Below are 14,336 nucleotides of genomic sequence, written 5' to 3'. Positions count from 1 at the left end.
CTTCCCCCATCTTTCATTCAGCTACTTCTCTCTCTCTCTTTCTCTCTCTCCCTCCTCTCTCACTTAACTATCCCCTCCCAACCCATCTCCCCCCCCTTATTTCCACCCCTCCCTCTGTTGGGCCGTCATTAGTTTCCATGGTGACAGTTGGGCAGCATTATTGCCGGCTGAGAACGGCTCCTGGGTTTCTTTCAGAGCGGCGGCGGCGGATGCATTGTTTGGTCCGCTGCTCTGAATGGTGCAGGGATCAGGACGGGGAGAGCGTAGGACAGGAGTAGCCCTTTTTTTTTTGGGGCAGGGACAGTGCTTAGTAGTGGGTGAGGGGAGGAGGGAGAGTAGGAGGAGGAGGGGAGGAAAGAGGAGGAGGAGGAGGAGAGAGAGGCAGCGTGGTGCTGGTTAGAGAGAGTAGTAGCAGTAGCAGACTCATGTCTCAGCGAGAGCACTACTAAAACATCCAGGCTCCTCAGACAGCTCGTGGCTCGGTGCTGGACTACATCGGACTCTGTTTATGTTTATGTTCCTATTGCACACCAAGAGACAAAAGGATCTACAGAGATGTCTGACAGAGAGTGAAAACATCGAAAGCAAACGGCAAACTGAGTTGAGCTGGTGAGTTACTAATGGCGCTTCATCGTCTCTGAATCATAGATGTGTGTGTACATTATGTGGGAATGAACATGTGCACCCTCAGCCTTGCATAAAGACATTCTGCCTTTTGATTTGTATTTAGGTTTGTGTATGAGTGTGTGTAGCAGATGCTGCTGCTTTACGAAATGTGTGTGTTGTTCTCCAAACCCAATCTCTGTCTGGGTTATGTTTGGGTGGGCTTACAGCTGTCTGCCTGAATGTGGGCTAATTCTCACTGCCCTCTGAAATATACATGCCAGTCTGCATATTTTATTGAGAACATACATTGGGGGCGATTTTCTGCTGCTTTGATTCCTGGCTTCCCTGCAGTGTTTCATTCTGGGAATTTGAGAGCTGCACAGCATACGTGTGTTTTGGTTTTAGTTTGTTTGGTTTTCTCTTTTATGTAGACTATAGGGTAATTAGGAGCGAGAGCTGAAGCCTCTGACTCCTTGAACAAGTGATGTGTGGTGAGTAACGTAGTGAGCGGCGAACAGTGCCAAGGTTTTTTCAGTTCAATGCCCTCTTTGCTGTCTCTATGATAAAACAGCACTCAGACTGTTTCCTCATACAATTCAAATAACTTTGAATAGATACATGCTCACTTCAGGGGGCAGCCGAGGTGAAATTGAATGTGTGACACAGTGCTGACCACTACTAGCTCAATGATGTCATCACATTACTTCATCTCATCGACTTCAAAGATGATTTTAAGCTTAACCGGTTGCTCAACCACTGCTTCTGTATTTGTCCGTAATTCAGCGCTGGTATGTTAGTGTTTGTATTTGGTTTCTAAGGTTTTTTTTTGGCACACTATAATTTAGCTGACTGGGGAGTTGTCTTAAGGAGCGGGGAGTCTGAGTGTTTCCATGACGACCAGCAGCAGCTGTGCTAGCCTGTGTGAGCCTGAGTGTGTGGCAGACACTGTGGCATTGCCTAGAGACTGCAAGACTCTAATCAACGACCTTTTGACCCAGATCAATGTGATGGTGCTGAGCCAAGCAGCCACAGGGTCTGGCTGACATATATACAGTGGTACGGCGCCCGTGTTGTACATCTGCTTACATTTCCTGGATCATGGCAGGCTTCACTGGCGTCAGAGCTGTCTGATCCTCTTAGATTGCTGGTAGTATTAGTGGAGAGTCATCCTTCTCGTGTATCAACAATATCATGGCCATTAGATGGATTTATTTAAAGTGTAATTAAAGTTTGACCTTTGAAAATCCAAAGTGCCTGCTTGTAGTTGATTCCTAACCTTTCTGTCCGGTAAGTGGGGTAATTTTATAGACACGAAGCATGGACCAAATTACGGAAACACAAAACCGCATTACAGAGGGGGAAAAAGTTACACAGCAAAGTTATAGCTGGTTCTTACAGTGCATCAGCTTTGTCTAACAATCACTAGCTTGTATCTGAGTTTTCAAAGTAGAGCTCACATTACTGACTCTTTGCCACAGAAACTGCAAAGATCTTTCATTTGATAAAGGCATGTGGCATTAAAACATTCCACTTCATCAGCAAAAAAGATGTGAAAACTGAAACATATACTAAAGTCTCAACAAAAACGCTTCACCTTGATCTGTCTGTCAAACCATAAACACCATTTGCTAGTATTTATGGTAAGGCTGCCATGTACAAACCTTCTACTCAAGGCCAACACACAAAGTAACCTTGTGTGAAAAGCCAACATCTTAGAAACCCTGGGCAGTGGAAAAAGTAGTGAGTCATGTTTCGCCCTTTTTCCTACGTCTGAACAGGTTTTCTTTTAGAGAAAGCTTTAGGAAATGATGAATTTAACCCACAGTATCCACAAGTATTTAATACAGGGTTGGGTCAGTTACTGTGAGGAAGCATTTCTATGGCACTTCATTGGTCCCGCTTCCTTAAATTCAGTTTTGTCCACCTAGTGTTATATGAATTCATCAAAGTCACGCTGGCGGGTTTTCTCTTGGTTCCTTGGTTGAATAAAGAGGAAGGAAGTGTACCATATTCCTCAGAGTTGTGGAGAAGAACGTGTGGTAATACTGACCAAGCCCCATGCAAAGAGAATAACACACGCATATGCAAATACCATGTTTAACAGTCACCCGATTAGTGTGCATGGAATACCCACAACTTCCTCTTTCTCTAACCAGGGCACCTGGGTTCTTCCTCCACTTAGAGCTGGTGGTGGCATTTCCTGGGGCGCTGGCATGATAATTATAGGAATTAGCAAAACAAAAGAAATGTCAAGTGATTAGTTCACGATGCATCAGAAGACAGAGCTGCTACTGTTTTAACTGTTGGAGAGGGCGTGTGTTTAATGTGTCTTATCTTGTAGGAGTCTAAATGCAACACAGTTGTTGTCTGATGTTACACTTTCAGTTTGATTTTTAGCTTGGATTCTTCTGATTGGACAGTAAGAGGACAGGAGTGTGTTGTTTTTTAGTGCCCTGGCGTCTCTGCGTGCAAACGCATGTGTGCTTGTGTGTTTTTCTTCTCCATTTGGCCGGGTCAGGCAGTCGGAAAGTGTTAGGAGCTCTCTTGTCTCCAGTGAAGCATGTGACTTTTCTTTGTTAAGAGGCTGGAGAGAAACTGAAAAATCACACGCAAACACATGCTCAACCACAAACAACAACTCTCCTCCCGGCAAAATCAATTAATGACCAATAAGTGATATCTTAATAAGTGACCTCCTCCCGGTTTGAGCCACTGCTCACTTCAAAAGCTCACAGGGTTTCACAGTTATTGCTGGAACTGTCTTTGTAGTCGTGTCATACTGCTTTTGACAGGATGTAGGATTGCTTACAGAGGGCAGTAACAAGATATTTACTGAATTTCTGCTGCAGGGCAAAGTCTACACGTATGCATGTGTCTACCTTCTTGTTTGCATGCATTAGTGCACAAGAACTATAAAACATATATTTATTTTCCTTTAGGGATGTTTGTCTGGATAATCCTTTCCTGCAATATTCTCTTCAGGGGAGAACTTTAATGTCTACTCGTAAAGTGGAGTAAAGTGTACCTGTGCACACATGGAGCTGCTTGCAGAAACTGGGAACTACCATAAATGGTAAATTTCAGGACAGTAATCTGTTCTTAGTGATCTCCCAGTGTAGTTCTCTAAGCTTGACTCATGTTTTTCGGCAGCAAACATGTGGAAATAGAGAAACAAGGAAATGGGAGAGAAAAATGATTTGTTTTTTTGCACATGCGGCATAGCAGGACCGTAGAAAATATAGGAATTGTGTTTGAAAACCATGCTGCACTTTTCTGTCACACCACCCCAGGGAGAAGTAGAAGCAGCTTTTTGCCCGGGGCTGTTTCTATACATCCTTGACGTTGACCAAGTAGCAGCAATAACAGCAGCCCTCTAATTGAGCCTTCTTCTATAGTTTCTTGCCTCAACCTTCAGACGCCCTTGAGAGACAATCTGCTGCAGGTACTACAGGTGACCGATGACAGGTGTGCAGGGCTGTCTGTTGCAGGGGATCGAGGTTTACTTTTAAATTAGACTCATTTATTCCGTGACAAATTTGTGTAAAGTTTGACGTTAAGCATCATTCGTTTTATGGCTTTTGTTTTTTCATTTCCAATAAACTGTGAAGAACCTGATTTTGTGAGGACTGTTAGACAATTATAAAATCTGAAAGGGAAGAGTGTTGGTTAAGAAAAAAACAACTACATAATTAGAGCGTCATTCAAGGCTTTTCTTTATTCTATACTTGGCTGGAGGGAAATGCAAGCGGTTGCACTTTTGTTTTGCATTAATTTATCTGAACAACTCAACACAATATCCGGGGGGGTTAAGACTTAAGTCCACTGTGCTATGAAATTGTATGTTATGGCATTTTTTCTTTAATAGGCTAATTATGTTGACTTTGGTAAAATCGGCATGCCAGGATAAATATCTGAAAGCACATACAGTGGGGCAAAAAAGTATTTAGTCAGCCACCAATTGTGCAAGTTCTCCCATTTAAAAAGATGAGAGAGGCCTGTAATTTTTATCATAGGTATACCTCAACTATGAGAGACAAAATGAGAAAAGAAAATCCAGGAAATCACATTGTAGGATTTTTAATGAATTAATTGGTAAATTCCTGGGTAAAATAAGTATTTGGTCACCTACAAACAAGCAAGATTTCTGGCTCTCACAGACCTGTAACTTCTTCTTTAAGAGGCTCCTCTGTCCTCCACTCATTACCTGTATTAATGGCACCTTTTTGAACTCGTTATCAGTATAAAAGACACCTGTCCACAACCTCAAACAGTCATACTCCAAACTCCACTATGGCCAAGACCAAAGAGCTGTCAAAGGAGACTAGAGACAAAATTGTAGACCTGCACCAGGCTGGGAAAAATGAATCTGCAATAGGTAAGCAGCTTGGTGTGAAGAAATCAACTGTGGGAGCAATTATTAGAGAATGGAAGATATACAAGACCACTGCTAATCTCCCTCGATCTGGGGCTCCACGCAAGATCTCACCCCGTGGGGTCAAAATGATCACAAGAACGGTGAGCAAAAATCCCAGAACCACACGGGGGGACCTAGTGAATGACCTGCAGAGAGCTGGGACCAAAGTAAGAGAGGCTACCATCAGTAACACACTACGCCGCCAGGGACTTAAATCCTGCAGTTCCAGACGTGTCCCCCTGCTTAAGCTAGTACATGTCCAGGCCCGTCTGAAGTTTGCTAGAGGGCATTTGGATGATCCAGAAGAGGATTGGGAATATGTCATATGGTCAGATGAAACCAAAATAGAACTTTTTGGTAAAAACTCAACTGGTCGTGTTTGGAGGAGAAAGAATGCAGAGTTGCATCCAAAGAACACCATACCTACTGTGAAGCATGGGGGTGGAAACATCATGCTTTGGGGCTGTTTTTCTGCAAAGGGACCAGGACGACTGATCCGTGTAAAGGAAAGAATGAATGGGGCCATGTATCGTGAGATTTTGAGTGAAAACCTCCTTCCATCAGCAAGGGCACTGAAGATGAAGCGTGGCTGGGTCTTTCAGCATGACAATGATCCCAAACACACCGCCAGGGCAGCGAAGGAGTGGCTTCGTAAGAAGCATTTCAAGGTCCTGGAGTGGCCTAGCCAGTCTCCAGATCTCAACCCCATAGAAAATCTTTGGAGGGAGTTGAAAGTCCGTGTTCCCCAGCGACAGCCCCAAAACATCACTGCTTTAGAGGAGATCTGCATGGAGGAATGGGCCAAAATACCAGCAACAGTGTGTGGAAACCTTGTGAAGACTTACAGAAAACATTTGACCTCTGTCATTGCCAACAAAGGGTATATAACAAAGTATTGAGATGAACTTTTGTTATTGACCAAATACTTATTTTCCACAATCATTTGAAAATAAATTCATTAAAAATCCTACAATGTGATTTCCTGGATTTTTTTTTCTCATTTTGTCTCTCATAGTTGAGGTATACCTATGATAAAAATTACAGGCCTCTCTCATCTTTTTAAATGGGAGAACTTGCACAATTGGTGGCTGACCAAATACTTTTTTGCCCCACTGTAAGTTCTTTCGAATTTCTCAAATTTGACGATTTGCTGCTCTTCTTAACTTTTCTGATACTAGCAGGAATTTTGTTTTGATTTTTGAAGAAGTCACCTTCTCAAGAATAGTCTTGTCTGTATTTTTCAGATTCAGTAGATTCATTGAGAAAGTAACAAGCAAATCAACCAATAAGAAAAAGAGAACTGTTGCATTTTCATCCCTTATTTGATCTATATTTAAAAAATCTTAAAGATTACAAAAGGATCTTTTGCTGTCTTGTGTAAAAATGTCTTACATCTTGTGCAATGTAAAATGGACTGTAATGATTGAAGATTTTATTCCCACAGGAGAGTATCTGTTATCTGTAAATTGATGTAGGCTGAGAGGGTCAGCTGGATTATAGCACAATCATGTTGAACTGTTTGATTTAATCTCTTAAGTAAAGAGCTTTAGAGACAATTTGCATTCAGCAGTAGGTCAGCATCTCTATTTTGGGTTGGAGCAATGAGACCAGTTTTTAATATTCGACTAAGTGTATAAGACACCGGCCCTGGCAGTCCAACTGTCTCCTGTGTGGGTATACTAACATGGCTCCAAACACTGCAATGTATTGCTGAAAGGGGAAATACTGGAGCCATTAGAGAGGAAATTGGAGCCTTTATTAGTCTGTCTAGTGTACACCTGGCTTCTACAACAGGCCGCTTCTTGTACAGTAATTTGTGTGTATATGTGTGTCTCTGTGTGCTTGTGTTTCTGGGTATGTCTCGGCTTCTTGCTCTAATGTCTTAGCTAATTGTGCCTTGCACAGACATCATCTTGAAAACGTTTCACTGATTTATGTTTCCAATCAAGGCTCTTCCTTCACAATCATTTAGGTTTTTCCCTGACTGCCATTGAAAGGTATTCTCAGTTTTCAAAGTTGAGTGACTCAACCAAGAAAGTGTCAAACACTTTCTTCATTGGTTTAGACGGACTGACAAAGGCTGCCTCAGATGCTCTTTCCTGGAGAGTCCAAACTGCTGACGCTGCCATTCAGGAGCCAAGTGACATTTTGAAAGTGATTCTGACGTCAAAGAAGAAGCGTCTGTGTTGAATACACACTGACCCTTTTGTTTCGGTGTGTATGTTGGTTAGAGTCCAGTGTGTATCAGCACAGAGGAGCAGTGACAGGGGAAAAGGCTCTGGGTTACTCCTGGTTCCTCACCCTCAACCTCTCTATTTCACCAACCTAGCCCTCTACCTCTACACACCCATTAAGGGTAGACCGGCCGGCGTTTACTGAACTGGGCTGGAATGGCCAACACATTGACCTATCTGGGCTGGGGTGTGCCGCTGTGGGACATTTTAACTGTCAGCAGCCTCATATACACTCCCCTCCACATGCTGACATCATCCTGCCTGGAACAGATGCAGGGTGGGGCCTCCTCACCTACTGCAGCTCTGAGGGTGGAGGCTGAGTCGGGGGCCACAGAATTGAAAGAGGATATAACGTTTGTGGCTGCAAGGTGTGGAGGAAGTACCGTGTAATAGCCATGAAACAATGAGTTGAATGACACGTAAATCGAAAACCAACCCAATACACTTATATTTATCAGTGAAGTTATTTCTCACCCACACAAAACTTCTTTATGTGCATGAATGTGTTCTTCGTAAGCTAATTTTCAACTACAAAATGCAGCATCTGCATAATGAAAGATACTTAAGTATTAGGTAGTATATAAGTATACTGAATCTCCTCTGAGTTGACAACCATTTAAAACTATCAAGCTAACAATCAAAACATTCTTCAAGTAAGTAAGTAAGTGTCCTTATTATTTTAACACTGCAAATTAAAAGCAGAATCTCAATCAAACATAATATACATAGTGTATTTACAGTATAATTGACATAATAATCATTAGTTTAAGCCGGGGAACTAACATCTTATCTCATTGCACACATGTTCATGTGCACACTGGAAAAGCTGAATTTAGTGGACACGCTCTGCATACACCACTTCCCTCTGTTGTTCTGTCGGGGGGAGACTGGCTTTTCCAGGGGTGTAATTGTGGCTTTGAGAGGTGTGATTTGGTTGGCTGTGAAATGTTCCCTCAGTATGGGTTGCTTTTAATTTGGGAAAGGGAATAATTTGGTGGAACTTGTTATTGGTAGCCGCTGAATGTTTTTCTGCAGTCGCAGTGGAACATGCTGTAAAACACTAGCAGATCACAGCGTAATGTTAACAATGTTGACACGACGTAAGTGTCAAAGTAATTTGGTGGTCTGTGCTGCAGATGGGTATCTTATGGAGTTAAGCGACCAGACTTAACCACAGAAAAATGTATGCATGTGCATGTTAGTATACTTATGCACATGTGTTGGTGTGTCTGTTTGCATGCGTAGGGAGCTGGGTGGTAAGCTCCTAGGGATGCTGAACTCAACATAACTCAATGTGGAAGCCATCAATCACTCAGCAATGAATCAGTGATGCAGTCAACAGCATGGCTGGTTTTTAACTGGTTCTGTCCCCCTCAATGATTGGTTAATCCCACCAATCAATTTATGGTAAAATAATCAATAAGAAGAGTGATCAGGCCTTGATCCAAAAGATTAAACTGCATAATCCTCAATACAATACGGCCTTCCTAAGACAAGGAATGATTATAATTTGTTTTGAAAATACTATTTCAGGCTACGGGTGCTGATGATGACTCATGGAGCAGACCAGTGTTTGTTATGACCTACCCCCAACCCAAGTGGGTATGGAAAGAGCTGGAGTATTTTTCCTGCTCCAGCAGTTAGAAATTCCCTTGTGACTGAAGGTGTGTTAGTGTTCAGTAAAACGGGAGGAAAAGATGGACGCTTCTGCTGAGCTTTGCCCTGGTGGTTGTCCAAAACAGTCGTTTGGGTTTCAGCATTTCAGAGTGAATGCCACCATTGAGAGCTGCTACAGTAAGCTTCAGTAGTTTCTGGGACAGTTGGGCAGTCATCTCCACGGGCAGGTTTGTAAACCCCCTTGTTCTCCCCTGTGTGTGTGTGTGTGTTGTCCTAATTGCCAATCTGTGGCTGCTTCCCTTTACAGTAATGCTGTGGGCTACTGCACTGCATCCACACAAACAGAGGCTCACTTCTCTGCAACCCGCCTCATAGGAGTCCTTCTTGAAGCATTTGTTGTTGTGTGGGAGGCCCTGAATTAGAGAGGCCACTGTTCAGCCATGCTGTTCAGTCATGTGTTTGATGATGAATGTGAAATCATAATCATCCCTGTGTGATGTCCTCACTTCATTTTGTTACTTACCGTACTGTAAATTCTGCGTGGTGTTACGTGACTTTCACTGTGCATTTGACAGCTGAATAAAATGGCCTTGAGTCACACTGTTGGAAAAAAGGTCTCAGGTCAGTGAATGTGTCACACTTCACCCTCGGCTCTTCTTCTCTCTGGGTAATACAGTCTGCTCTTTGACCCATGTCATGTGCTTGTCTACAGCACATTCATGTGTGTGTATTTCGTTTACTGGCTGTGACTAAGTGCTGACTGGTGTTTCTTCTTCCATATATGGGCGTAGGCTAGGATGCTTCCTGATTTATTCATTTGTCAAGATGATCATTTTGGCAGAACTGAGCATCTACTAAAAGCTAATGTGGTTCTTTATAGTTCGCCATGACCTACCTACTATATTAGCAATATAGATCAGAATTGTTGCCATGGCAATAGCCTCTTCTTCGGTTCCCTCGGGGGTGCAGTAAAGTAGAAGCCTTTCCGCACTAACTTGATTTAGTTTGGGACTCCACAAAGACAATGGCACACTGATATTAACTTGTCAGTCTTCACTTAAGTTTAGCTTTCTCCACAGCAACAGTGTATCATTACAGGAACCAGAAGGGCCTATTTTTCTTCCACTGTATTTACAGCGTTGACTGCTGGGAGTTCGCAAACACATGTCATCACTGGTCTTGTTCTTTAGACTTTCTAGCAAAACTGCTCTTTATCTTATCCCTCTTTTTTTCCTCATTTTCCATCCATCTGCTCTCTCCTCACCCTTGTTCCAACCCTGTCAGTCTCTCCCTGTCTTATCCACCCGAAATTGCAGGCTCTAATCTTTGGGAGCTGATGAAATCCTCCCACTTAGAGCCCACTGTGTACACTGACCTGATTTCCGGGGAAAGGACAGATCTAACAAGATGACTTATCCCCCCTTCTTTAACCCTGGAAGGCCATGATACTGGTGAAAGTTAAGACGCCAGTAATTCCTTAACAACACAACAAATAGTCTGCAGTGTAAGTACATAGAAACCATGGCTGTTTATGATAACAGAGCATGATTAGACATAGATTAATATAGATTTGTTATCTGGGGGCAGATGCTACAGTATCGGAGTAGAATGATGTGGATTCTTCTGCATGTGTGTGTGCATGATGGCATGTGTGTGTTTGAATAAGTCCTGTGATTCAGTGTGAGCCTTGTTGCTCTGTGAGGGAAACATATTGATTGACAGATATTCAGGATCTGCTCTACTTAGATCCAGGATCAATCCAATGTTGTTGAACCGATTCAATATTTGGTCTCTCAGTTTAATCATTTGGATAGATCGTAGTTTCTTAAGAGGCATTTTGCTTGTTTTGCTCACTGTGTAAATGCTTTGATTTGCTTTTGTGTGATTCTGTTAATCCTGCTTTGGTTAACAGTATGACTAACTAATTTGCCTTCCCCTGGGTCTATAATGTCAAAGTACTTGTTCAAAAATGTCTATCAAAGTAATTGTGTGTTTCCGTGTATTTCTAGTTCAAGGTTTTAACCTTTGCGGTGATAACTGAAAAGTAGATGAAGGTCAAAGCGCTCATTACGGTCTCCTGCTGCACAGGGAAGGAAAAGACAGGGAGCGAGAGGATAGGATGAGTGGATATGAAGTGGTTAATTGCATGGGGTTAAAACTAATGCTGGCTGGCAACCTCCATGCCATCTTTGCTACTTCCCTGCGGTGGTTTTGGTTAGGCTTTCTCTTCTATTCATCCTGTGTTCCTATTGATTCCTCACCCTGTAAAAAACAATCTAATTCATGCACGATACATTTGTGTTTTCAAGAGTTTCGAAGTTAGGGTTGTTTTGTCTACTCATCTTCTTAATTGCCATTAAAAGATTCCCCCTGGTTCTTTAGACAGAAGGAACGACCAAGCAAACCCTGTTTCAATGTTGATTGTAGGGTATCCTTTAAGCTCTGTGGCTCTGCTGAATATGGGTGATCTGTCTCCCAAACAGCACTGGGGCAAGAGGACTGTACTCAAGGGGATGATGGGTAATGAATGACTGTGAGGGGGTCGCTTCAGGGCTAACGTTGCATGACAGCCAGCTAGGCCTGTGCAATTTTTTCGTTTGTCTCATTTTTTTTTTCAGATAATAGACAACTGTTTGTTTGAAAATATTGTAATTTTTTGAAGACTTAACAGTTTCTGTGTCAGATTAGCAAGACTAAGATTTTACGGCTTGCAGTCCTGTGAGTTTGTGGCCTCGACAGGAACAGTGGTGTCTTAATTAAAATTCTAACCATCATCACAGTGCTAACTCACACTACAGTAAAATATGTTCAAATATAGCAACATGTTTTGAAATGACACAAACAAAAATACTTTGAGCCTCAATGTGACTGACTGGCTAAAAGTGTTAAGACTATGCCTGATGGTTTACACAATGTTTTACAACTTTATATATAAATTTGCGAACAAATTAAACCTCAGGGAGAAGCTGTCAGTGCAAACACGTAAAACACTGACACACTTACGGCTGGTATGTAGTGACACAACAGAGACATTCCTTTTTCTTGTGACAACACAGTGTCACCAGAGATTTGTTAGGCAGAGTGCTTTTCATAGAGAAGGCGAGAGTGTCTTCACAAAGTGTCTCTGTCAAATACCTGAAAGTCTGAGAGTAAGGTACACAGCAGCCCTTCACTGTTTTGTAATACACTGTAATGCAGTCTTTCAGGCTCTGACCCAAAACATTCTTTGTGTGTTGTTCAAAATGTTCTCTCTCTGTTAGTTACATCACAGCCATGAATGAGCAGGTAGTATTAGACAGGCTATTTGTTACCTGGTTAGCCCTATTATGCATATTTTCAGGTTCATACTTGTATTTTGTACCTACTGAGACATGTTTCGTGCTTAAATGTTCAAAAAGGTCTTTATTTTTCTCATACTGCCTGTGCTGCAGCACCTCTTTTCACCCTCTGTCTGAAACCAAAGCCCAGTCTGCTCTGATTGGTCAGCTTGCCGGCTCTGTTGTGATTGATCAACTGCTTAGAGATGTCCCGCCCCTCACCCTATCACATACAATGTGTTGGAGCGCTAGCCAATAGCGATGTCACTATGTTACGAAAGCAAACCAAAGAATCCAATGGAGGCTTTTCAGTCAGGGGGGAGTGGGGGGGAGTCTGTGGGAGAGAAACTCCCTCTAGAGGGAACTTTGGGACTTTAGTTTTTGCAGATCATTCACATGCAGAAACACCTTTATAATACACTGCAGGGAAGGGAAAATCACCAAAAGCATTATAGGGGCACTGTAAGGGATGCAGAGTGACTAATAATTAGCTGGAAGTGTTAAAGCAGGGAATGGTAGTCATGGTAACACGCATCCTTATTGGTTGCATGGTTATAATGTCCTAATAAGGGTAATACCCATCAAATTGTCCCATTCATCCGTCCCTCAGTAACTGAAACTAAGCAGAGGAAATTAATGAGCCCAGCTCAGTGTTCTCCTGTGTGCTATCACAAAAGCCTACAAGATTACAACTTTAATCTCTTGGATCCCTCAGAGTCCAAATCAATTAAGTGACAGACTAATAGCCTCGAACACTGTTTTTATCTACTTGACAGTTTTGAAACGACAGTGTGGTGTATTGAGTTGTGTGTTTATAGCCTGGCTGTAAGAGTATGCTGGTGCTTCCACTGTGACTCACGTGCGTGTCACTCTGGCTCTGGGAGGAGGTACTTGGATCAGGTTTGGCAGGTTAACACACAGGTGCAGCTCCTCCAACACAGCTGGAAAGACCGGGTGAATCTGTGTGTGAGTGGTATTGTACTCAGCTTGACTTTGAAGTACTTTTTTAGGGTGTGTGTTTGTGTTTGGTCTGCCACAAAAGCGTGTCTCAGTTGCAAACGTTCACAACTGGGGAGGACAGGATTAGTTTTGATATTGACCGGGTCGTGTGGAAGATTTTCTTTGACTCACTTGCTCTTTGGACCTAAAATATGTGAAACTGAACTGTTGGAGGCAAGGTAATAAACCAGCTATTTTTTTTCAGAATATATGCTGCTCTATATACTTTATTCTGTATATGTAACCTTGAATGACAAAAAACATTTTGATTAGGTCCAGTTTAGGGATTATTATAGAGTTATTATTAGTTTAACATGTTATTTGCTTGCTCACTTTATGTATTTCACGGGTTTGTCCTGGCTACTGTTACCATGATGTGTCGGCTTTATTCTTGCTTTGTGAGATTTTAATTAAGAAAAACTGTGTGTGTCAGCTCCTCTCTTCGCTGCGTCGTCAAGTTCCTGTTTGGTGTTCCACGGTTTCATATGAGGGCCTGGTTTTGCTCACAGGTAAACATGGCTACACTGAGTTTCCATAGGTACTAGCCCCTATGCCTTCATCTATCCACCGCTGTTTGTTTTTCCCAGGAGAGACCCCAGGATGTCTTGGGTCAAAGAGTTCTCCAGTAGGCAGTCGTTTTGCTTTTCATGCCTGTGCACTTGATCATAGGTCAAGCGTTTCCTCTGCTAATACCCTCTGTAAATCAGAAAGGATTTCAGGGTTTGACTCAAATGGCAAGAGGCACACTATAGCTGTGGCGAGGGACAACATTCAAGGATGACCAGAGCATTTGTGAGGAAACACAATTTACGTTTTTGTGCCATATAGAGCGGCCTGCAAGCCTCATCTTTTCCCCTCGCCTGCTTTTTTTTCTCCCTGCTGTGGTGCAGAGATGGTTTGGGAGCCTGCATTGTGCCACATGGGGCAGACAGCGTAACAGGACTCATTACTGACAGATTTCTCTCCTTCCACTGCCTGCAGCACGGCAGAAAAACACCAAATTAGATGTGCCGGGGCTCTAGTGGGAGCAAGGTGCAATCTCAGGGCTGTAATCCACCTAAGGAAGAGTTGGGGTGACGAGAATGAATCCACAAGCCTAAAGGAACAGACATGTGTGGCTGTAGTTAACGTAATTAATAACATTATATT

General features: G+C 42.6%; 1 protein-coding gene across 1 annotated transcript in view; it reads left to right on the top strand.

The window, feature by feature from the left end:
* Positions 1-14,336, top strand: part of fgd (faciogenital dysplasia) — a 49,225-nt gene that overhangs the window by 15,083 nt on the left and 19,806 nt on the right. The gene's annotated exons all lie outside the window — the stretch shown is intronic.

Source organism: Eleginops maclovinus, chromosome 1 (genome assembly GCF_036324505.1).
Source record: "Eleginops maclovinus isolate JMC-PN-2008 ecotype Puerto Natales chromosome 1, JC_Emac_rtc_rv5, whole genome shotgun sequence".
Taxonomy (NCBI): domain Eukaryota; kingdom Metazoa; phylum Chordata; class Actinopteri; order Perciformes; family Eleginopidae; genus Eleginops; species Eleginops maclovinus.
This window is presented reverse-complemented; position numbering and strand designations above follow the sequence as displayed.